Here is a 24,816-nt window from a genome sequence, read left to right on the forward strand (position 1 = left end):
CGCGGACTCGACGAGGTCACCGCCTCCCGCGGCAGCCTCAGAGCGAGTCCGCCGAACGGGCTCGACCAGTAGCCCCGCGTCCACGGCTGCGCCGGGCAACTTAAGCGCACTGCAAAGAAGCCAAACCCTGTCCAAGTGGTGAAAAGAAGAAAAAGAGCCTAGTTTTCAGCGCGGCGGTAATTTCAACAGTGCTCTACTAAAGTCGGCTAGCTCTTCTCTCTTCATTTTATTTTTTCGCACTCTGTGAGACACTAATGGTCCAACTTCTTTAAATAGAAAGCAACGATGTGGGCCCCGCTTTTATTATCGAATTTTTTCCCCCCAGCAGTAAGCCCCTAAGGGCTGTACTAACGATTGGCGTAGTTCGCTATTGTCTAGTAACTTTAGCCCGCTCATGTTCCATCGATTGTTTTAATCAATCAAGACTCGCGTCGCTTGTCCCCTCCATTTTTACCCGGCGTCTCTCTCTTATTCCTTTTTTCTTTCTTTTTCTTTCCGTAAGCCAGGGTTTCGGCGCTTTGAACGCCTCTCCGCTTGACTGAAAACCTTAAGCCCTCGCCCTCCACGAATAAAGCCCTAGCTTAGGCCCTATTGCGCGCGGGGGCTCATTATCATGCCGGGCAGAGGTTTCATCCTTTCCGCCTTCGTTTAGCAAACACTGGAGCAGAATAAAATCAGCCCGCGTGGGTGCACAGCGTAAGCTCCAGCGCATTAGTGTCCACGTGCCCATGCGCCGAACGAGGGGGTGCATCCAGACAGCCGGTCACGATCGCCCGCTCACGGTGTTGTCTGCCTTCCCCACATTAGAATGTAGCTCGGATTCGGGACGCACTGCCTCATGCATGCGCAGAGGCCGAAGCTCTATACGCCTAATCCACGTTAGATGATCACGCACACTGCTTGCTGTATTTCCTTCTCTGCTTTAGACATTAAATACGAGCAGGACAATCGAAACAGTAAGTACTGTGCTTCATTTTTTTCGCGGTGATTGGCGACACGCTTTTCTGCTGAATATACAGGTAAAGGTTGAGAGAAGGCGTTTGGTTAGAGGACATGCAGCAGAATTTTCAAGTAGAAATCTACACTGGAATTAGAGGACGTGCAGCGGAATTTTCAAATCTACATAGAAACTTTCGGTGAAATATGTAATACGTGGCAGCGAGATCGTTTCACTGCAAAAGCTGGTTTAAGCTCACAGCCTGAACGGCTCGTCTACGCTGCCACGCTCACTTAGCACGCCAAATGGACACTGCGAGTTTTGGCGCTAGGTGCGCTGGTGAAGCCACAACACGATCGGACGTGACTGGGCAGCTCAGGGTTTGACGCCTCAGGACACGGGTTAAACTGCAATCACGTCCTGGGATAAAAAAAACGCGACATGAATGTTCGAGTATGAATCGACGCTGTTTGTGTTTGCATACTGTAGCAAATTAAAAGCTTTCTGAGATTCGCCAGAAATCGACTCAAAGCGACCTGGTCACGCGAACTGGCCACTGAGTATACTAATTAGTATTCGATAACATGTCACTAAACGCCAGTGGTATTAAAATACATTTTTTGTTGTTGTTCCTATGTGGAAAGGCTAATGAGCTAAGCGAAAACTTTCTCTTCTGTTTCGTTGGCAGCCTCCCATCTCGCCCGTGAAGCAAGAACACTTATTTCAATACCGCGCCTTACTGCCACCCAAAGTTCCTTCTGCCTCCGCTGAGCTGACAACCCAATCGCAGAAATAATTCTTTCACTGCACCCATGCGCTTCCCAGTACGCTTCACGAAGCCCGGTGTCAGGTTCAGAAAGAGTGCTCTTTTTGGCAAGAGGCCAGTCGTCAGCGGTACAGATCGCATCATGGACGTCCGTGCATCGGCCATCGCCCAAGGTCCGAAGCAGTTATTCGAGGAAGCAATGTCCCCATCAACGGTATCGCTCGGGGAATCTGGAACCGTCGATTCCCTCGCCGGTGCCTCCTCGAAGGCATCGGGCCGCGGATCTCTCGCATCCGACGACTCAATCGCCGCCCAGGGACGAGTGCAGACGGGAAAGTTTGCGCACGCCCCTGTCCTTCCTGTCGCCCAACGCGAGCGTCACTGCAGGACTGGTCAGAGTGAGCTCTCATGCAGCCGGCGCCAGTTTCGGGGATCAATAGAGTTGTTCCAGCGTCCAGCAGCAGCGCAGCGTGCCGCGGCCATGGCGTGCCGCCAGCCTGTTCCGTGGCGAGCACAAGCAATGGCGCCTCCCCCCTTTCCTGCAGGCGGCCGGCCGAGCGGCGCCCGACCGCGCCCAGGCGGCCGCGCACGTCCGACCGCTGCCCCGATTGCGCGCTGCATTCCGCCGCGCTGCTCCATTTGCTGGTGGCGCCGTGCCAGAGGCGATTCACCAACGATGCTCCGGATCGCGCACGCCGCGAATGGCCCGCGTTCTCTGGCGTGCGGCGAACGACGCTCGCGCCCCGTTTCGAGGACGTATTTACATTCCAAACTGTCGCGTTCGGACTTTTACCACGCGCTGCGGATCAGTGTTTATGCTGGGGCACCGTGCACGCCATGCGTGGGGCATTCCAAGAGTTCATTCGTTCCTCTCTCGCTGGCCGCCATCTCGATTCATTGTGGCAGTTTGGATGCGACGTTAAGTTGTCCGCTCTTCTCGGGCGCGATGCTGAGCCGTGTGTACGGCAACCAAGGAGCGGAAAAGAAGCGCTGAAAGCGACGCGGGGTCGCTGACAAAGCGGCGAACCGTCGGAAACGATGCAACAAACGACATGGCTCGAGATGGTCGTTACTGTTGCCGGCATACAGCGGCGACTGATCGAGTACCCCCGCACTAGCACCGAACGACTGGCGTGAAACGCATTTTGCACGCCAAACACATGTGCGTTTTCCCCGCAGGTTTTCTTTCCAGGGTGCCTGGTCCACCCGATACTCTTTGACCCCATACTCTTACCATGGCGCGCTGGTGTATGTAAGAGTGCGTGAGTCCTCAGATGAGGGAATACTTCCGGTTCTGGCGGCGAAAGCTCAAAGGAGCAACGAATGTAAATTGGCACTCCCCCCTCGGCGTCTTTAATAAAGCTGCTGTGTGTCGCCTATCACGAGAAGGAAAGACACGTCATCGTGCTTTCCCTTTCACTGAAGGTGCCCGTGCAGTGTGCACGAGTTTCTCCACCTATAAATTTATTTATTTTTTTTGCTGCCTTGGACCGTCACGGTCTAATTCAGTCGAGCATCCTATTGCGGCATCGATACCTTTACACGGGCCATGTGAAAGTCAAGGGTATGAATTTTTTTTGTTGCTGTGATAAATGATACGCAATTGTTCTCTGTACGTGAAAATAGTTCAGTGATTGCTTTTACACAAAGTTGTCTTATCTGTATCAGATTGTTCCCACCGTGAGTTCGTGTCTCCGTGCCAAATATTTCCCAACCGTCACTTGCCAGGATGCCGCTTTGACTTCTGTTGGAGACGGAGGTGCCCTTGGGTTGTCTGACTTTTTAAGCCACGCAGGTCCCGGCTCCGAAGGACGGTGCCGAACTCCGTTATGAAGGAAACTATGCAGTAGGTTTACTTATACATATGTACAGTCGAGATAGGAGTGCCTCGGTAACGAAACATCTCGTTAAATACGCTTCGCATTCCCCAGATCACTGACTGGGGAATAAAGTTCGGAGAACGATGTCCAATCAGGTGGGCAGTTGTGGACACTGGTAGTACTACCCACGGCAGGGGGCGATGTTGATGCTTTCTCTCAGCTCGGTCGATGGAAAAGGGAAAAGACAGTAATCTAACACTGTCGAGTAAATTTCACCACTGCGGCAAATTTGATGCCTCCATGGGAAAGGAATTGCACGTCGTTTACCAGCAGGTGAATGAACGGCCTTGTACTCCCCCGCCTGATGTCCAAAACGCGAGGCCTCTGTCGAGGTCGCAGCCGTCTTTCAATTAACAGCAACAGCTTGACCTTCGACGACCCGAGGACAGACTCGGTCACTTGACGCCGCCACTGTCGCCGTCGTCGCTGCTTCCGCCGCTGATGATACGCGACAGCGGAACAAAAGGGTCGCCGTTCTGCCATACCTGCACCAATTCTCGCATAATCTGAAGAAAATTGGCAGAAAAGCAGGCGTAGACGTAGTCTTTTCAGCCCCTCTGCGCCTGTCAAGCCTGTGCAACAAAGTTAATAAAAAGAAAAAGAATAGTAGCTGTACAACCAGGCACCGAGATCCTTTTGTGCCTTGTGCGGAGGGTGTTGTATACTCTATACCTTTAGCTTGCGGTAACGCCAGTCCTCGCAGCATCTTTGTTGCATGATGACTCATGTCTGCTAGGAATTCCTCCCAGGTCCGTGTTCGCCGATATTATCGCTACGTTCTTCTCGCATTGTTCCTGTTGAGTTGCGCGCTCGCTTAATTTCAGTCCCTCGTTAGCCAGCGTTGAACTCAAACTAAAAAATGCTGTTTCGTGCTGAAGTTAATACGCAGTTAAACCACGCGACGTCGCTTAATTTTTGTGCAGTTCTCGGAGGCTATACGTCACACGCTGAGGCATTTATCACGCGATACGCAGCCCAATGGTCTTGCATTCAGGACAGTTTGCTGAAGACGTATTCGTCCTTCACTGCGTGTGTTTACTTTTGTTGTTTTTTCTTGCAGCTCTGAGTGACTAACCTCTGCACTGAATTGAACCACAAGTGCATAAATAAATGGATAATCGGGTTATAATTCCAATGTCTCACTGCTCAGTATAGGATTATAGTGAAACTTCGTTCGCATGGTACCTCTGCGCTATCGCTGAAGTTGCAGGATTACTCAGCTCAGAAACCTAGAGTCCGCCAAGGCATTTTAGGCGGCGAACACGCTTCGCATGGGATAGGTTTTGCCCGCTGCGTAGCGCCTATGTCACCAGATAAGACTGGTCGATATGAAAAACGACCCTAAACGCTTGCATTGCGAGCTGTACTGAATACTAAAGGATATCATTTGGTGGATCATTAGCCGCGGTTAATTCCGGCATCTGATTCCTACACACTGACACTAAAAACAGCGCACAAGAGAAGCCCAACTACGACACCCCCATTTCCAGTAAAACTAGCACAATCAAGACTGAGGCAATCCTGCGTAATGCAACCAATTGCTTCGAATCCAGCCTTCGTCCTAAGGAAGAAAACAAGGCGAAATGGATACAATACTAGCAGAGACAGAGCGCCTTCTGGTTATCTTTCCTACACCGCAATGGAAGCGAAACTTAATAAAGGTCGTGAATTTTGTCCCTAGAGTACAGATGAACAGCGAGCATACAGATGAAAGAAAAGTTCGCAACGCTGAATGTTTAGTGCGCTTCTTGTGGTGCCACTTCCCTCGACTGCTGGATTTTATAGATACTTTCTCTTCCTTTACTGCGCTCTCTAATTTTTTTTTTGTTTGTACTCTAATACGCAAGCCATTCACCATGCAACCTCTCCATCGGGCACTGACTGATGGGGGCCTTTTCTGGGCCACACAGCGCTCCCTTTTTGCAAACGCCGAAATCCCATCCTCATGCGGCTATGGAAATTTGCTGCGGCGTTGCAGCGTCCACGCTTGCTATTGAGAGAGCGGCATCCTTGTCCCGCGGGACTAGTTTCGCGGTGGGTCCAGCTGGTGCGCGATCAGCGCGGCGGCCCTCCCTGTCACACGCGGGTTTCAGAAAGGAGTCTGAAAAAGCGTCGCTTCCTTTATTTCTTCCTCTTTTTTTCACTCTGAATATCTGGGCGCACCCTCGCCAGTAGTGCGTAACAAAAACTTGGCTGCTTGCGCATTTACGAGTTGAATTCGGGATGTAAGCAGCTCAACGCACAACCCGTTCTTTTGAAAAGTCAATAATGATGTTTCTGCATTTTATTCGCGACTCAAAAACATTCCCTTATCAAGCGTTGTCGCTATACTTCGAGGGGCGGTTGCGAATACCGCGGCGCCTGAAGTAATGGAGGTGTCCGAAACATCAAAGCCAGCCAAGCTGTGTCCACCACAGTGCAAAGGCTCCTTCTCCCAATGACCCATTCCGAAATGCATATAACCCGAACATAATTTCGTGCTTAGTTTGACTCGCAACATGTAATTTTCTGCCGGGGTTCACTTCCGAAACACTGTGGCCTCAGAGATGCAAAATAATTTATCCAGTTGCTAATCCAATGACTCGGATTCCCCGAATTATCCCTAAATGTGTTTGGCGCCATGTATTCATGTATCAGGGAATATCCAGTTATTACAAATCACTTTTCACAAATCGCAAGTCACTTTTGGCGACAAGCAGGTCGTGCTGACCGCATGTATGTATGTATGTATGTATGTATGTATGTATGTATGTATGTATGTACGTATGTACGTATGTATGTATGTATGTATGTATGTATGTATGTATGTATGTATGTATGTATGTATGTATGTATGTATGTATGTATGTATGTATGTATGTATGTATGTATGTATGTATGTATGCGCGTGTTCATGCCTACATACGTGTGTATATACTGCCATCCCGTGAGATATCAGAAAGGTGGAAATGACTTCACATTTCGCTTGCTTGGCAAAAAAAGACAAAAACAAAGAAAATAAGGTAACTATGAAGAAGATCCATGTACTATAGGGGGGAAATGTGGCGTCTGCCACGCCAGCTTTGACTAAACTGAATGATACCGCCCCATTGAGGCCTTACGCGGTACTAGACAATTTTAGCGCGGCCAGACAGCCTGACGGGAAGTAGGGGCAACGCTTTGCCTTTACTACCAACGCCAGGCTTGCCTAACCACATTTGCTGTAAGGTAGCGGCTACTGTGGTTACCATGTTTACGGTACGGTGGGTGCTAAAACTTTATATTGAGAGACACGAAGGAGGGACTGTGTATACCTGCAGGCGTATCAGTTTCCTCAATTCGATCCGTCACACTCTTGCTTACCGAAAACGCAGAGGACGTGGCGCCGCCATGCAGTTTAGCCGAAGCTCTAGTGATAAGCATCACTGCTGCTCCCGACAGCACGCACAAAATGTTTTCAATTTCCTATTCAGTAAATGAGTACCTGCGCTTGGGCAGGGCATGTAATGCGAAGGCAAGATAGCCAATAGTCCTTGAGGGTAGCAGACTGGATTCCAAGGGAAGGAAAGCGTAGCAGGCTGCGGCAGAAAGTTAGGTGGGCGGATGAGATTAAGAAGTTTGCGGGGATGGGGTGGCCGCAGGTGCAGCAAAGGACAGGTTTAATTGGAGAGATATGGGAGAGGCTTTTGTACTGCAGTGGGCGCAGTCGGGCTGATGATGATTATGATGAAATGAGTACCCCCTCCCCTTCCAACCCCTCACCATTCCCCCGAAAGAGCCGTGAAATAACATGTCTGATATTTTAAAACAGCCGCTTAGCTTTCAAGCTTCCAGGTCGATGTATCCAATTGTTTGTCGTGAAGTCAACCCTTTCATTTCATCAGCAAATAAGTCTCAGTGTGTGCCAAAGTACTCGTAACTATACTCGCGGTCAACTTTCTGCGGCTCTGAAGTCAAGGCTAGGCAGGAAAGGGGAGGGAAGGGAAAGAGGCGTGCCTCGGTAAGTGGCCAAAAGATTGTGGTTCCCTTCTTCGTACTGGCCGGGCTTCTTCGTACAGTGACACAACACAGTGACAAAGGCCAGTCTCCTTACGTTTCCTGCCTAGCGTTGGCTGCAGAGCCACGGAAAGTTGGTCGCGAGTATAGCACACCAATGAGAAAAATGGCTTCGAATCGAAAGAATTAATACTAAGCACCGAAAATATTTTAAACTCTACGTGAATATATAATAAAATGAGCATCGCCGTCCGCATAGACCATAGAAAACTCCGACATGTAAAGGTGTTTTGCTTCGCACGGGAGTTAGCTACAGCAGGTGTCGCAGAGCAGGACGAGAATCGTATTAGACCGGGGGTTGCAAAATACCAGACGCAGATTTTTTTAAAAAAAAACAGCGTGAAAGATACGTAGGTGTGGCCTGTGCAGGCTGGTTGCACAGCAAGACATTAATTATTTATGTGACAGTGTGAAATGAACAGACGGTTAACTAACTAAAATCAACTAATCAATTTTTTATTCTTAATTTTAAAGCGCGAGATTATATTGCAAAATTTAAGGCAGCCAAATTCGAGGGTGAGCCCATTTTTTAAAGCTCCAGAATCGGACTTGTGGTTAGAGAAGTCTAAGTGCGAGAAAGACAGTTTCGGACACTCTTTTCTTTGGCTTTCCCACATTGCACTATGATCAAATGGTGGCGCTCCAATTTTTTGATGCAGGAAACATTTAAGCCATTATTGTGTTTTATGAAGTCGAAGATGTACACGTTGTTTCCGTGACGACACCACACGCAGCGATGCCATTTGATCAATGTGCAGCGTGGGAAAGCCAACGTAGCGACTTTTCAGAAAGCGTCTTTTTCCCGACAGATATCCTGGACAATAATGCCGATTCCAGAATTTAAATAATGAACTCGCCTTCAATATTGACAGCCTCCAGTTTGGCAATGAAACCTTGAGCCCTAAAACCCAGAAGTAAAAAGTAATTAGTTATTTTTATTAATTGTCTTTCACACTGCTCTATCACGTAAATAATGTACCCCTTGCCATGCAATCAACCCGCACAGGTCGAACCGACGAATCTTTCAGGGCATTTAAACAAAACATTTATGAGGAATAGTCTAAAACAGCCGGTATATAGACAGTGCCAAGTGCACCAAAGCATCAGCAATGGATGCCCTCATTTTTCCCACAAAGTATGTTATGTAGTAACAAGATCATTTTTGAATGAAGATTTCTCACGGCAATTTAACGCGTTAAAAATAATACTGAAATAAAGTGAAATTATAGCCTCATCTACAAACAATATCAGACACCACAACCATAGTTACACGGCAAACAGCTTGAATGGATATGTTAACACCAGCGGAGTAGGTCAGTGATCTGGATAAAGTTTCACCAAACCGCCGAAAAGAAAGAATCAATCTATAGGTTGTTGATGCCATGCTCGCAGGGGGATTCCAAAGACCTGGAACCTGGCAGCAACTTTGGAGCAGCGCTCTGCGCAATCGTTGTCTTGCAGTGAAAATTGCCAGCTTGCGCAGGTCTTAACCCACAGCGCAATACTCTTCACATCTGCTCCCCATCTCAAGAGGCTTAGCTCAAAAGCGGGTGCATGGATGTCCTTTTTTTTTCTTAGCTTTATATAATCGTCAGTGCAAAAGCAAAGAAGCCGCATGCGTCATCTTCTCTTTCCTGTTCCTCTCCGAAATACTTTACGAGTGGTAATGTTCGGCGCACACGGCGTCCCGCCACAGCGAAGTGATTCTGTCGGAAAAGCTACAGGCATTCAAATTTAAATCTTTATGGCACTTTAAGTGCCCCATTCCCCTAACAGCCGCTCGTAGACAGGAAGCCCAGTCTTCTTTCGAAAGCAAAGAGGCGGCGTTAGCACTGGGGTGAACTGCAGGAAAGGGAGCTACATTTAAACGCCTGTCAAAAAGCTTCCCTTAGTTCATCCTTAGTAAATGTGCTGGTAAAATTTACTCCAATGTGCCAAGGGGGCGTCCCCAAGGTGGAGAAGATTTCAAAGGCGGTAGTAATTACCGTTTATATCCATCCGTGCTCAATGATACGTGTGCAATGAAAGCTGTAGAGCTGTCTCACACCTTGGTAGATTAAAGACAATTCGTCCTGGCTTGGGGTTCAAACCCGGGACAGTCACCAAAACGGAGCAGTAGCTATACTATCTAAGCTGACAAGGATGTCTAGTATTTAGCTGGCAGGGCGAAGCAGAATTTATCAACCACCCAAAGCAGATATGAAGTTACCTCAATGTACTCAAGGGAGATGGCTAAAGCGGATGCTAATAAAAGTAAAAGCCCCGCCTCGCGCATCAATTCTTCTCTCACTACCCTTTCAACGTGTACGCACGCTAGTAACAGCACGCCAAGTGCCGTGAGTCTATTAAACAGCGCGTGGTTCCAAATCAGATGCGCCTAGTGTTGGTACACATCATATTAAAAAGAGAAGCACATGTATTTTCTTTTCTTCTGTGGGGACGACACTGCCCCGTCTTCTCAACTCCTTATTCAGGTTTCGGAACTCTTTTGTGGTGGTAGTAGAAAACCCGAGAACTTTTTTGTTGCGAAAACAACACTACGCGAGTCGCCGAGCCATTTCTCGGAGCTGACGAAAGGCCATACTGCGCATGTGCGAGGAGCAGTGACGTCACACGGCGCACAGCGCTGCGCGGGTGACTCAGAGATGCCGCCGCCGCGCACGCCAGTTGCGCATGCCCAGTAGCGGCGCATAGCTAGCATCCTGGGGCCGCTGCCGCTGCCGCGCGCTCTCCATCGCATCTCTCTCTCTCCTCGTTGCTTTCGCAATCCTCCAGGTTTAACCATAGCTAAACCACTGCCAATTTTTTTTCCAACCGCGCAACGTGTAGAACATAGCTTGCAGGTCCTGCAGAGAGACCTACAAGCTATTCCTCAGACAAGACTTTATTCGCCACCTACCACGACCAAAAAAACAAAAATTTACAATTATCATCGACCCTCATTATCCTGGCGCAAGCAACATGCTATCTGCATCTGCAGCGAATAGTCACCAGTTGTGTACATTAGTATACAGTGACGTCAATGTCACTCACAATTTCGCCTGTGCTTTTCACCGCTATTACGGAGGCTGCACTTGGGTTGAAGCAAACGCACAGTAAAGAGAAGTCAAAGAGTTTCTCTTAGCTCATTTCATGTAGGTATAAAGATATATAAGCCTTAGTTTTCATTTGTACCAGAAAAAAAAAACAGGAAACGTTAACGCTATGCTGCCTCAACGATAGCTGTTACGCTGTGCTGTATAACACCACACCACGCCATAACTCCACACCATGCCGCCAATGTAGTGCCCTCTTGCGTCGTGCCACGGCGCCTCATCCTTTCCCACGGCACTGCGTTGTAGCTGCTAACACTCCGCGCTGCTGCTCTATATTCTTTCTCATCCTCGCCGCGCGGCGCTCTCTCCTGCTATGTCGCACCTGCTAGTTCCATCCCTTCTACCACCTTCTGCTCTCCTACTTCCTTTGCATCCCCTTTCCACCCTCCCGCTGTGCGGACGTCTGCGCCAACGCTGGGGATTCCTCCCATTAACAGCTACGCTGTAAAAGATGAAATGAACCTTCCAGAACGCTTATAAATAATACGAATAATGTCCCCAGCTTCTCGCAATTCCCCGGGGTGAGGACTCCCCCCCCCCTCCCCCATCTACTCACCTCAACCCCATGAGTGCACTTACTGCCATAGCCCCCTGGACCACATGACTGTAGCTGGTGCGTTCATAACAGCGGCCACTGTTCGGCACTTTTGCGTATTGTGGCTCAAGCCCATCTGTGCAGCGTCACTTTCTGGCAGCAGATGAACATGGGTATTTTGAGTTACGACATACTACTAAAACACTGACGGCGCCTTCAATTGCGGAGAATATCCCACGAAAAAAACAAACAAAAAGTTCCTAGCCCAAAGTAGAATAATTAGTTATGAAAGGGGCGAGTGCAGCAGGCGTAATGCTGTTTGACTTTGGATATCTCGCAAACGAAGCCTCTCAATCAAATACATCGGCATTTCATGATTTACAGGAGATCTGGAAAATAGAATTGTTGATCAGCACCTTTCCTCGGCCAACGCACCTTCTACGTGGAAGTGATTTTCAAACTCTACGAGCACCCTTGAATTGCTTCTGCATTTAGTTGTGATCCTGCTGAAGCACTTTTTTCGTATTGACAAAATGACACTGTCTAATGGCTCAATTTGGTGCATACGCACAGATTTGTCGTAAGATTGATTGATTGATTGAGTGATTGATTGATTGATTGATTGATTGATTGATTGATTGATTGATTGATTGATTGATTGATTGATTGATTGATTGATTGATTGATTGATTGATTGATTGATTGAAATACCCGACTACATGCCTCTGCTGACCTTTCGTTTTCTTGGCTCTAAATGCTCGCCAAGTTTGGTACTCTAGTACTTAAAAACACGACAGGTTGGGCGTCAGAAGCTCAACAACAAATGCTGTTGAAATGGCAAGCCTAGAAATCTGCGAGGGATTCCGAGTTACTACAGGCGTGGCTTTCTGATTCCTGGTGTCGACCCGAATACAAAGCATACTCCAAAGCAACTGCAACTTGCAAGCGTTTTTTGAGGTCGATATCAAGCTAAGGAAAGTTTGGTTTTGTTATAGCCGTGTATGTGCTAGTGAGCGCAAGAGCGAACAAAGCTAAGTCCTTTCTGTGTAAGGCTCCAAGAGAAATGCAGAAGAGGTTTGGCAGTTTTTGTTCGTTTTGTGCAGAAGTGCTGAACAAGCGTAGACTCAGTGGGAAGAAACAGCCGCTTTAAAAAAAGAAATGCGTTGCGGGAAGGGGGTGAGCGGACGGGAGAATCTGCATCTGCTTCCGGTTGATCCCTGCGCGCCCTGCCGCGCTTACGCCCTCCAGCACACAGAGATGGAGCGCGCTGAGCGCATCCGCCCACGGCAGCGCGGTTTCGATTTCCTGCCTTGAAATGAGCTTTGCTCGAAACGAGGAAAAGCAGACCGGGCAATGGTGTGCCGTTGTATTATTTTTTATATAGCTTTTCTTCGCTGGATACGACAAGCCTGGCACTATGTTTTTCGGGTAAGGTGGACTTCAGAAGGCTGCTTCCCAACAGTGCAATACAAGAATCTATGCGCCAAGTAAAAGCGACTCATGAACAAAACTTAAGAAGTCGTCTTTAAAAAGAGGCCCAGGAAACATTTGGTCGAAGGCCATGTGGAAGACTTGGGATTCCTTTCGAAAACCAGGGGTTATTTGAAGTGCACCGAAATCTCAGAACGAATATGCGAATTTTTCCATTTCGTCTCGACCAAATATGGCTGCAGCTACCGACTACTGCGCCCCAAAGCTACCGCGTATAGGAAGGATCGTAAATGCAGTGTGCTGTAGTATCTTGTAAAGTGGTTGTGAGGAAAGAGAATTTAGTCACCAAACTGTGCTTACCGCACAGGTGCAATACGTCACCTCTTTTGCTGCCGGCTCGCCTAAACAATAAAGACAACAGACGCAAAGTCAACAATTCATAGATTGAGCATAATCTAGTGATCTTACGCCTTAACTGGTGTTCAAAGCATTTGCGCACGCTAGTACGCGTCTCACAATGACGGAAGCACCAGGACGCGCGAGTGTCGACCTAATTGCATCAGCGGCACATGGCGCGTCCATTTCGCGCTCGTAGAGATGGCCGCTCGCAACCGTTTGCCGTGCTTTCACTCGCCGGTTCGAGAGATGACCGTCACGATGAGTCTACAAGCTGGCGTGCCACTCGGTGTGCGCCGCTAGTCTGATAAAGTGTATCATACAACACCACATTCAAATAAGCAACACTTCTTCGTATTTTGATAGCAGCGCCACAGAAGACCATTGGGAGGACACGCCCGGACGACGCTTCCGTCCAGCACGAATGGGAGTTCCATGTGCAGCCACCAGGCGACGCAGCAGTGCATTTTGGCCGGCGCTCACGCGACTTGGAAGCTTTTGTCTCCGATTGTACATATTTCAGCACTGTTCGTACCAGCCTCTCGCCCCCTTACCACAGTGTCATTTTTGTTGTACGGCACGAGTCGCTCAGGTGAACTGACTGGCTTCTGTAAAATTGCATAAAATATATGAGAAGGTGTAGCGCTAGCTTTCACCCTCGGAAGCACGAACTGCTTCGAACTACAACTTTGAAATTTCGAGCTTCTAGTGCTCTCAGCTTTGGTGCTGTGATAGAACACATAATACGAAGACACTGTGAATGTAGAAAGCTGCGCACCGCTTCAGGCATTCACTATGTGTATGGGGTTTAACGTCCCAAAGCGACTCAGGCTATGAGAGACGCCGTAGCGAAGGGCTCCAGAAATTTCAACAGCCTGGGGTTCTTCAACGTGCACTGACATCGCAGAGTACATGGGCCAAGATCGAACCCGCGTCTTTCGGGTCAGCAGCCGAGAGCCATAGCCACTGAGCCACTGCGGCGGCTGCTCCCTGCGCTGTATTTTCTTGCAGGAAATGCTACGTGTAGAATTATTTCCCAAAGTCGCGCAGGAAATTTACGCGTTCTCTTTCCTCTTCACGTAAACCACAGCTAAGCATAACCTATAAACCCGCAAGCTCCGTCCAACCATCATGCCGAGTTTGGCAGTCTGCACAAGTCCAGATCAGTCGCTTGCATGATATAGGAAAGTTGCACTACTGCACCAATAACCTTTCGTGCGACAACTTCAAATTAGAAGGCGTCTCGACAAAAATACGATCTACAAAACAAGTTAGTCACACATCCCAGAAGCTGTCAATTTTCAAAGAACTTTTTGTTTAGAAAGTACGGAGAGGATAAACAAAGCTTCTAATGAAGTCGCTGAGCATCTTACTTTTAGTACTCGCTTATAAGAGCGTTGGGCCGTGTTTTCCGATGCACCATAATTTCTTGCCTTCCTCACAGCTTTTCTCAATCGCTGGGACCATTTTATATGGTTCAGAGCTCGGAATATGTTACGTAACGGCAGTAATTGCGCAGTGCGGTCTAGTGTGGGGTCTCGTATTTGTCTTCCTCTAAACTTTTGCGAAACTCTTTCTTACAAAATACGTAATCTTATTCGACATTTTTTTCTATAAAAACTCTCGTCACTCTTTCGTCGTCGAGAGGAAGTGTAAAAATGAAATTCATTGCACACTTTACGACGGCTCACAAATGATGCTAGCCGCACTTGGGTATCGTCCAGGTCACTTTGGCTGCTGTATGTGCCGCCGCCTTCACCCGCTTCTGGTCCTCGAGCTGGGCAGCGCGCTGGGTCTTCCTGGCTGCTTTCGCGGCTTGACGAGCGGTCACCATGAGTTGTTTCTCCTCCATGTAGACAGAGCGTTCAGCGCCCCTCGCTGCTTTTGGTGCTTTACGTGCCGCGACGTTCAATCGCCTCTTTTTTCCGTGGCAGTCAGCGCGCTCAGTGTCACTCGCTGCTTTCGCTGCTTGATGCGTTATAGCGCTCCTCCGCGTTCGACCGACTTGGCCTTCCTTTTCGCCCCCCTGTGCGGCTGCATGAAGCCGCTATTGGTGACATAGGCAAGCCTTTCCCTCACTCTATCTCTTGCCTAACCCAGCTTCACTGCACAGCAATGGCTGGGCTACTGCTGCCAGCTAGCCTTTGGAAGCGCGGAACGAACGAATGAAAGATGCTCCATTTGTGCCTCCGTCGTTTGAATCCCCCTCGGGCCTACGGTATGAGGAAGCTTCTTCTGCTGGATGCCATTCAGACGGTAAATTTCGGAGTATATCGGAAAGGTTCGGTCTCAGTTTCAGGACAATGCTCTCCTGAGTTTACCGACATTGGGGGCTAAAGACTTTCGTGTTTAACGAATAACTTTTGCTTTCAGCTTCATTATCTTGAAAGAATATGGCGACTGCACGTAATACGCCCACACTAACATAGCTCATTTGAACATGCCAATTTCTTCCTATCTGTTGGAGTATGTGGATCGGAATCTGCCGTGTTCGCTGATCTTTTCCCGATCTTAGAGTCAGTTTCGGTGTACAGAAGACACCTTCAACCGCACTCTTTGCTCGTCACGACATTTGCTCTGGCGTTGTTAAACCAAGGTGGTTTATATGTCGGTTTCATGTCGCAGTCTTGGGTCGCACTGAACGTCAGCATATGTGTTCCATGGCAGCATAGGCAAAACGAGAGCCTATACAGCACACGTTGTCAGAAATCACCTGGACCGCAAACATACTTCTGTCGCTACCGTCTTGCCGAATATAAAAGAAGAATAAGCTTAATATTTCATTCATTCTGTGTCACAAAAGTTGAGAAGTACTGACACCAACCAGTAATTTATGTTCACCCTAACGTTTCGGAACCTCCTAGGTCTCTTCTTCAGGTTTGACTAAAATGCAAGCCAGCAGCAGCAGTGAGCGGCCTTCGCTTTCCCTTTGTTAAGGTATGGGGAAGTCTATTAACATACGCTGAGGGGAGCGTTCCCGAAGACCTATTCACCGTCGTCTTTTTGAGCCGGGTGTGCCATGACTCGACGTGGAGCCTCTCGAACGGATTACGCTCCACGACCAAAGGCGATTCTGTGGTCGGCGCGGCCGCAGTGCTCGGCGAGGGAGTAGCCTTCAGAATTCATTGACCGGACGTCATTCTTGGATTGCCTGATTCTCTGGTCGAGTTTTTTTGTTTCGCTGATGTATGAGGCGGGGCACTTGGAATGTGAGATTTTGTAAAGACACCCTAGTTATTTTTCTATGTGTTCACCGCGTGTCGCTCAGTCGTTTTACCATCTCGCATCATACTGACAAGAAGGCGGCCTATCCTCATTACAGAATTCTTCGTTCGCACCACGTGACCCAGGCCCGATACCAGCGTGGTCTGGTCCCCCGCTAGGGGCGCGCTGAACGCATCCGGCCAGCACAGCACGGTTTCGATTGCCTACGTTAGTGCAGCGGTGGCCTAGTAACCCTTGTAGTACAATAACGTTTTTCATTCATTCATTCGTTTGAGCATCCATCTCGCATGCGGGAGGTGCGGGGTTCGATACCCAGTGCCGCCGAGTACCCACCGGTGATACAATGGGTACAAGCTTTCCCCTGGCCTGGTCCTCGGCTTCTTTAGGGTGAAATGCTTGGAAAATGGGTATTTGACCCCACCTTAAATAGAAAAAAAAAACCTTGTTCCGTGGCACTCTTTGTCCACAGATGCCCTTGCGCCATAAAAAATCATCATCATTCATTTCCTACGCTGAAGTGACTTTTCCGCTGATCTTTGTGAACCCAGATGGGAAGTGATAACGCTTTTTTTATTTTTGTCATAGACGTTTCCGAGCGCATGCCACAGTTGAGTGCCATAGCGCGGCTGCTGCGTGCAGACTGGGTCAGTGGACTACACAGCTCTGTAGGCTTGAATCGAGAAACCTCACTAGAAAAAAAGGTAAAGGCTTCCCTTGTAGCATCTATTAATTGTCGTGTACCCCTTCTGCTACGGCCTGTATTTCCTTGCGTATTCACGAGCCTACTTACAAGTGAGCTCGTAAAAACAGCTACACAAACCACTCAGTAACTAAGCCTTTTATGAACGTAAACTGCTAACGCAACCTCAATCCTCCGCTCCTCTGTTTTAACTTATTTTACAATCATAAATATCCTGCTTCTGTCAAGAATCCATCCTCTCCTGTTCCCTTGTCCTATATTGTTTATATGTGCTTTCTATTACAGTAGCCAAGACAGGGTTGCTTCTAAATTTCGTTCCGTATGCTCCTCCCTGTTTAAAATACCACCCAGCTCACCTGGTCTCATATTACTAGACCCATTTGAAAGTGTTCTGCACACAACTGTTCTTCGACCGAGTGAGCTTTCGCCTGTAAAAACTCGTCTGATCCGCGAAAGTCAGTGCATCATGGCGCAAGCTGACACAGTCTCGTGATCTTGTCAAGCATGGCTTATATCCTGACACAACCAATATAATGCCTTCGCATCCTGAAAGTGTGGTACAGCTGTTACTGCAAGTGTGCTGCCAGGACATGTTTTAATAAAGTCGTGTAAACAGATCAACAGACGAGAAACAGCCCAAAAGAACATACCCTTTTGCTTCTAATGATAACACAATGTGTGCACTGGAACATACTAGTGCGTTCAACTTTTTTCGCTTGAAAGACTTGCTTTGTAACGCTCGTTGCGCTTTCAGCCACCTTTCTGCGATCCTTTAATGTGAACTTTGGCATGGTTAGGCAGCCATTGTAATGCGGTAAGACTTCCCACTGTTGACGATTTAGATTGCAGCATGCTGTGAATATCTGGGGCAGTTTTCATAGGTCCTCACGCACTGCCCTGTAATTCAACGAGAAAGAGGTGGTCGTTTTAACACCATATTTCATGGCTTTCTATGGTCGCGCTAAAGTTATCTCCCTCAAAACTACGATATTTAACGAAAAACTAAATAACAGCGGGACATCGACCAAATCAGCAGTCAAGACCAAAGCGCATACCTATTTTGCACAAGTCGGCAGTAAATCTACGGGCTAAAGTTTCACGTTTCTGGGCTGCGTTCGAAACACGAAACTACGACTGGTCCTAGATGAATAATAGTTAATACTGATTACATGAAGATATGGCTCCTGGTATATACTTTCTTAAATTATTCATTATCAGTCAGCATATCAGCCACCACGATCCTATAATGATCATCATTATCAATAGCGACACCCATTTACGTCCAAGGAGCCTCTTCAGGCCCCGTAGCATTAAAAAAGCTTCAAGATCTTGCAAAACATTGCCTTGCAAGAATATACAAAGGCAGTGAAACGTGTCAGTAACACAGCTTTCGGCTTCGCGTGAACAGTAGCCCTGAGCCAACGTGAAACAATTCTCCCGCGCAGTGCCATTTCCACATGGGCGCCGAGCCCAGGGGGCGGAAGTGCGCGCGGAAGCAGTGCTCTGCCCCCTGTCGAGGAACTCCGGCCCGCGCGCTCCAGCCCCGGGAAGCCCTCTGGCGAAGCTGGGCCATCGATGACGTCAACGCGCTCCTCGAGATCCCGCGTGGCGCGCGCGCCCAGGAGAAGTCGCTCCCGGTGTCCCATCTCTCCCGCCCGCTCCGGTCTGCGCGCGTGCGGCTGACCGCGTGCGCTTGCGGATCGGATGCACCCGCCGAAGCCGCAGCAGCGCGCGAAAAGGACGCAGCTCACGAAGCCTGCTCTCGTCAGGCCGGATGCGCTCCCGAGCATTTCTGCATCGCGGTTCCAATAAAGTTCGCACAGGGCTTTAACGGGAGCGAGCACTGCGCGAAACGTGAAACTGAGGTCACCTTACGCTTACCGCGCCCTTCCTCTCGTTAGAGATAAGAAGCCCGCCGTTCGTGTTTCTGTAGTTTGCGCCTCATACACGGCGTTAATCAGTGGCGGATATTTAGTTCTCTTTCCCGCACCTTCAAACGCGATGCTCTAGGTTGCGCTGTGCACACTGGAAAGGAAGGCGCCCTCTGCGCTGAAGAATACCGCGGTCCTTCTCTCGGGTTCGTGCGGTGGCCTGTGGAGCGCGCCTTGAGAACGACTGCTGGGGGGACACAGTAGTGCGGCCGTAGGACAGCCTATGCAGTGTAGGGTGTCCTAGGGCAGCGTCCATTCCTCGGCACACAGCGTCGCGTGGCCTGCGAGCTGTCGCTAGGGATGGGCCCAGCTGCTGGGAAGAGCGCGCGCTCATGGCGGGCCCCGGGGCTCGGCTGCTCCGGCGGCCGCAGCAGCATCCTCCACGCGGGTGGCCGGGGGTGCCGACGGGGGTCTCTCGGCCAGCGCTTGCTCCCGGGATGGCCGGCTACCGCGGTCCGGTCCATCGTGTATAGATGGGCATCTATAGACGATGGTTGGGGCGGGGTCGGCCCGGACGTGGGGCCGTGCGAGGGCGCATCGATCGCGGATGGGGCGGGGGTGCGGCCATTAGGGAACGATGACTGATCCCCGGCCATCGATTCCCCTAGGGGGGGACAGGAGGGACCAGGAGGGCCACTTACCGGCAGACACAGACACAGACAAGGCGTCCTCTCCTAGGGGGCCGCATTTACCTGAGTGCAGTCCCGACGGGGCCCGGGGAGGCGCATCACTGGCGCGCACAGTCCCTTGCCAAGCAGCAGCGCACCGGGCAAGCTCCTCGCCGCACTGGCAGCCTTGGCGTTCTGCCGCGCGCAGCGGCGTCTCGCGGAGCGCGGCCCCGCCGGGGCGCTGCAGTCGCCCCCATCAGGCGCCTCCGGGATGCGCCTCTCTCCCTTCCTCCCGCGCTTCGCAGAGATGGCGACACGCCGCGCATGGCCGGCCACAGGTCCCCCCCGCGAAACAAAAGAAATTAGGACGACGACTTTATGATACTCGCGCTCTTCTTGCACTTGGCCGATGCACCGCGGCTGGAATCACAGCGGCCGATCGGGAGCCGCTGTGGTGCATTCTGCGGGGCCGGCAACTTTTTCACCACCACACTCTGCTGATGTGTCTCAACCACATTATTAATGGATGGTGCCGCTCCTAGGAGGACGGCGCTGAGCCGTTTGCCCGCGAGATGTTGGGCGCTGGAGTGCGGCTTCGACAGCTTTCAATCATTTCGACACTCTGCGCGAGGCTGGAGAACTCGTAGGCTGTTCCTAGTAAAGCAGTGAACCTTTGCGCAAAGAGGACCGATGTCGCAACTTGGCGATATATCTCGTGTCCGCTCTCTGCGCTTCACGTTTTAAAGCAAGCGCAAGAGTAACAGCCTCCGCTGGCGTCACGTGCGCATAAAGAGCGCCACGCAGTGACGCCTACACACTTTCAGGTCGGAGAACAGCGGGACGCGATGCTCTGATGCAATGCGAGAGTGTATCAGCCGTTTTTGCGCGCCATTTTGTTTGTTTTTTTTTTTTGCTTGCGCGCCCACGTTCGTGTGTGCATTTGCGCGCGCTTTTTCAGAAGCGCTCTTGTGGCGAATGCGGCACGAAGGCTGAAGAGAAAGAATTTAAACGCCAACAACAGCGCCCGATAATTGCAAGTAAATGCAAAGGGGTCGTCTTTCGCTCCACTTAGAGCGTTAAACGGCAAAATCAAAATTAAAGTTCTTTTTTTTTTTTCTATCGCTCTCTGCCCGGCAGCTTGCCCCGAGAGAAAGAGTGCGGATTCTAGGCACGGACTCTCGTCGCGGCGCACGTGCTCTTCCACAAATATATCATGCACGCCAGGGGCCTTAACAGCTAGTGTTTTGTAGCTACATGAAGAAGGAGAGAAAAAGAGTCTTATATTTAGGAGCGAGGACGTGTAAACGAGAAATGAAAGGCCCGGTTTATAACTATAGTAGCAGTTCGGGATGGCTTTCTTATGCTGCGCAAATAATGTTTTGGTAGACCCGGCAAAAATAGCTTAAATAGCGCTATGATTATCCAATTAGATGCAGCAATAAAGTTTTCCTTCTGCTTTTACAGGCGCAGAAGTTTAGCCGACACCTGACATGAAGAACATTCAAAACGCGCTTGAGCACAACTATCCTCAAATATATCTTTTACTCTAGCGTACTCCCTCCCCCTTCCCCAAGGCGGGGGTGTTCTGCCGCACGGCAGCCGCGTTGTGCGCCTGTAGTTGCTGCTGCTTCTCAGTCCGAGCGGCCATGCCTATAGAGGGCATGATTCCCACTAATTAATTCGCGGCAGAACCGACAGCATGCGAGTGTGATCTCACGCTACAGAGAATTGCACGCTTCGGAGCTTACGCAATGGGCCTCGCTGCTTTCGCTTGCTGGCGAGCGAGGCGGGAGAGCGATCTTCTCTCCCAGGGGTCGCGTGGCCGTAAGATCTACGCCGCGTTTTCATGTGAGACTGAGAAATGGGAGCGGTGCCGTGTTTTGTGAGCTTAGTTTAGGAATTGGGGCCGGTTGGACCCCATAACGGGTGATAACTATATGGAAGAAAAACTTGTTGACGGACTAGATGGTGTACTCTAAGTGAATCTTATAGAGGCGCAAAGTCGGCAAGAAGAGTTGAAAGTTCACGCCCATGTACTGTTTTATTCTTTCCTACTGTTTTCATCTCCATCTCTTTTTTTTAAGGCTTTTTAAGCTTCTATACTGAATCATTCTCTTCTTTTCACGAATAAAATAGAAAGTTAATTAAATTTTGACACCATCAATTTCTCACGGCGGCATCAGTATTGCCGTTAGACCTGAGATTGAAACGATAATCCCGCAATGTATATGATGATACAGGTGATGACTGCAGCGAATGCTGTATGTATTCCTTCCAGTCAATTCAGGCGCAAAGAAAGCTCAAGTGCAGATATCGCAGCTCTCAAGTAAAATGACACCTTCGAATTCTTATCGTACTGATAAATATGACGAGGCCTATGAATAGCGATAACCTGTGATGGAACTCTCATTAAGCGTTTCATTTTGCACTTTATTTTCTTGTGGCGACTGTGAAACTGATGAAGGGGCAGAAATGGCTTCATGTGAAACAAAACAGTCGAGGGGATCCTGAAGACATTTCAACCACCAAATGTTTTGTACGTTGTAAGGAATATTATAGACACGGACGTCTAGGAAATGATTCGTGATAAAAAATAATAAAACAGCTTGCAGACGGACTAGTACCTGTGGAAATTCTTTTCTGTTCATGTACCACGCATACGCAAACGCCTATAGAGTGACGCAATCGCCTCTGCGGCCGCGTCACCAATCGCGCGTAAATATTTTTTTTTATTTGATGTGTGCTTTCGCGCCGATCGCACTTCCTAGCTATACTTCACACGTGTGTAGTCCACCCTCGCGCTCCGCTAGTCGCACCTAGACTTCGCTGGCAGCGTAAGAAATATATGTCAGTGGTAGACGCGGGTTCTCAGAGACCATAATGTTCTTCTGAAAGAGGCGAAAAAAAAAAACACACCCCCAGCAAACCAGACTCGCATTAAGCAAACCTCTGAGCTCCACAGCCTGTGTTTGGCTGATATACAGGGTGTTTCACCTAAGACTTTCTGCAGTTTTTAGAAATAGCCTGAGTTAGAAGAGTGCCTTTTCCGGCATGGCATTGTCAGCGGTGTAGTACATCAGAATACAGCTAAGAGGTGCTAATTAGCAGGTTGATTAACTGATATTGAATAGTTAAATTTTAGTCTTACGCTCCTGAATTATTGAGAGGAGTGCAGCCCACCGTAATTAATATTTATATCTGTTTTTAGAATTTCTAAAACGCGGTTACCCTCGGTGCGGTGGCCCAACATACTTTGGCTATGTCGACGAGTTACGTGCACTGGAGAGGTTGCTTTGTCTGCAAGCTTCCCGTAAGCGCATGTATTTTTGGCTCGATGTAGCCAATATTCGTTGGGCCACAGGTCCGAGGGTAACCGTGTTTTCGAAATTCTAAAAACTGATATCGATGTTATTTACGGCGGGCTACACGTCTCTCAATAATTAAGGAGCCTAATGGTAATAATTAAAAAGTTGACTACTCACTATTAGTTAAGCAGTCTGATGAAGCAGCACGCCTTAGCTGTACTCTGATGCATTATACAGATGACAATGCTATGCCGAAAAAAGCGCTATTCTAACTCAAAAAGCCTATTTTTAAAAATTTCACAAAGCCGTAGGTGAAACACCACGTGTTTGGCCAAATGACAAAGCGCCAGATTATCTGAAAGTTCCGGGAATTCATGCAATATTCTGGGAAACTATCGTAATCATCTCCTTAATACGACTAAATAAGTAAAGAACCGCCTTAAAAATCTCTCAGTGCGGAAGTTGTTGCAAGAATGAGTCACTGCTAAGTGGCTAAGTGGTCATACGGTTTGTCGCGCAGCAGCAACGTTCTAGGCGGTGGCAAATGAAGCAGGAATTCACAGCCTTCCGCTATGAACCGCCGGCGCAGCGACCACAAGGCACGATGTGAGCGTTGCCTTTCACCTTCCCAGCTCCATCCACCACTGATACGAAGTGCATGATTAGGTTTGCAACTGAAAATTGTTAACGTCATTTCTTTTAACCCGTATATTCCAGACGAATACCACCAGCGTCCTCCGGACAACGTTTCGATCATCGGCTCTGAGCCGCAGGTTCCGAGCCTCACTCTTGCGTCTAGCTTGTTCAAAATGGCATTTCATAGGATACTATAATACCGTCTTTGAAGCATGTTTTTCACGCATATCTTTCGATATTTTTTTTCCTGCGTTGTCGTTTCCCGAAACAAATCTGCATGCGATTAAATGTTAAATAAAACGAAAAAAAATTAAACAGACGGAGTGCATCTGATGGCATCTGATGATCAACCGTCCTCGTAGGGGAGACACTTCCGCTCTAGCTTCCCTCTCTGGTGGCGCTGACAGCGCGGTGTTGATCCTGACCGCTCTGAACGTGTTCCTCGCAAAAGGAAAATACATCGTTTGTGGAATGTTGGCCCGAGAGTATCCAGGCGTTGACGTGAACCGCTTTTCGACCGCGTTCGGTTCAGCTCGGGAGAAAGCCCGCTCGGAAGGCCCCAGCCACCGTTACGCCGCGCGATACACAGCCTCTGCGCGTTTTCATTCAGCGCGTTTCTTTTATATATTTGTTTCTTCTTTTCTTTGCTTGTTGCCACTCGACAGGAAGCCCACTTGTGAATCGGCTAAATTTATAACTGGCCACGCGACCACTGCAGGCGTTGCAATGCTCCTCCACACAACTCTGTGAAAAAAAAAAAAAAAAAAGACGCAGAGAAAGTTTCGCACCCCTCCCCCTTTTTTCGATTTTTTTTTTTTTGTTTTGGCAGCGAAACTCTCACTTGAAGTTATTGATTTTCGTCCGCACACACGAGAAGAAACGTTCCTTCGCCTGATAAATCGTTTTCGAAACGCAGTTTCCTTTATCTTTCTCGCAGTTAATGGCTTAGGCATGAGCAGCACCTTGTATGCTCTTTTTCAATGCGCCGGTTTTCTCTTCGGTTCCCCACCTCGCTTTTTTTTTTTTCGGAGAAAGTGTGATCGTTTGCAGGCCCACACGACGAAGCCCCGAAGCTCGAGCTCCTCCCCTCGCGTCCACGCTCCGTGATACCGAGGCTGACGAATCTTAGCACGGGGAGGCGTGAGCGAAAGCTGAACCCAGAAAGCGGGCCAGTTCTCTACGCGCCACAACTGAAACTTCGGAGTGTTAGCAGCAGCGCTAGGGAACCGGAATAATACCTTCTCTACCTGACGCTGCAAGGAAAAGTTCCCTAATGGACTTCTAACAAATGTAAAAGCGCTTTCAAGACGAATAAACAAGAATAAAGAAGAAAAAA

General features: G+C 49.0%; 1 protein-coding gene across 4 annotated transcripts in view; it reads right to left on the reverse strand.

Annotated features, from left to right (window-relative positions):
- LOC149351417 (innexin unc-9-like) overlaps positions 1–24,816 on the reverse strand; it is a 73,035-nt gene that overhangs the window by 36,304 nt on the left and 11,915 nt on the right. For 2 of the 4 annotated variants that reach the window (XM_089577016.1, XM_089577015.1), the window contains exon 1: positions 19,624–19,731. The exons of 1 other annotated variant lie outside the window; for it this stretch is intronic. The gene's annotated coding sequence lies outside the window, so the exon portion shown is untranslated. Of the gene's footprint in view, positions 1–19,572; positions 19,732–24,816 lie in introns of those variants that run through there. One more of the 4 variants, XM_089577017.1, reaches the window with a different exon arrangement.

The sequence above is a fragment of the Amblyomma mixtum genome, chromosome 3 (genome assembly GCF_055824585.1).
Source record: "Amblyomma mixtum isolate Tamu chromosome 3, ASM5582458v1, whole genome shotgun sequence".
NCBI classification, from domain to species: Eukaryota; Metazoa; Arthropoda; class Arachnida; order Ixodida; family Ixodidae; genus Amblyomma; species Amblyomma mixtum.